The 968-nt window shown below is 39.0% G+C and overlaps 1 pseudogene; it reads right to left on the reverse strand.

The window, feature by feature from the left end:
* Positions 1 to 561: 561 nt before the first annotated feature.
* LOC128133133 (5S ribosomal RNA) lies at positions 562 to 679 on the reverse strand (annotated as a pseudogene).
* Between the last annotated feature and the right edge of the window lie 289 nt (positions 680 to 968).

The raw sequence follows: 968 nt of genomic DNA on the forward strand, positions 1-968 counted from the left end.
GGTCTATTTATACTTGTAAGGCTCCTAGGGTTTCACCCTTAAACCCTAATTGGATAACTTAGGCCCTAAGCAATCCAATACCCTAATAGATAAGCCCTTGGATGAAATCTAAGTCTATCCAAAGCCCTAAAATTCGTCCCCCCTTATCCTTATGGGATTTATAGCCCAAAGTCAAACTATCATACAATTGACAGTTTATACCCCTTTATTTAATTAATCTCTTTAAGTCACTAAATTAATTCCCAATTAATTTATGACTTATATTAATCAAAAAACAATATTATTATTCCTTATATTATTCTTATAATATATTAATAATATTCCTTCTCTTATTATAAATCATCATGTCAAGTTGCTATGGTGAAGGCAACCCAAAAGGACCATACACAACCGGGTCAAATACTTGCCTAATATAGTTGTAGCCTTAGACACTATTCCAACACTCATAACACTATGAATGCTTTAATTGTGTAGGGAAATTATGTTGACGATGAATATGGTGGCGTTGAAGTTTGGTTTAACACCCCCCTCTGGCACGTATCACAATATTGTCCGCTTTGGGCCACTCGGCACGAGGACTTCCCAGGGGGTCACCCATCCTGGTACTACTCCCGCCCGAGCATGCTTAACTGCAGAGTTCTTATGGGATCTGCTGCCCTCACGGCTTTAAAACGCGTTGTGATAGGGAAGGTATCCACACCCCTTATAAGGAATGCTTAGTTCTCCTTCCCAGCCGATGTGGGATCAGATCTAACCTACTTTCACCCCCCATTATAGGGTTCGACGTCCCCGTCGAACACATCGACCCGTGCCCTGGCTCTGATACCAACTTGAAACGACCCAAAAATACGACCCAAAAATTTTTATTTTTAATATAATCAAAACTGTAATCAGAGCATCATATAATAAAACCATACGTGATGTATTCCAAAACATAATAAAATACTGTGCGGAAATCTGTATCATAC

This window comes from Lactuca sativa, chromosome 3 (genome assembly GCF_002870075.4).
Source record: "Lactuca sativa cultivar Salinas chromosome 3, Lsat_Salinas_v11, whole genome shotgun sequence".
Classification (NCBI taxonomy): domain Eukaryota; kingdom Viridiplantae; phylum Streptophyta; class Magnoliopsida; order Asterales; family Asteraceae; genus Lactuca; species Lactuca sativa.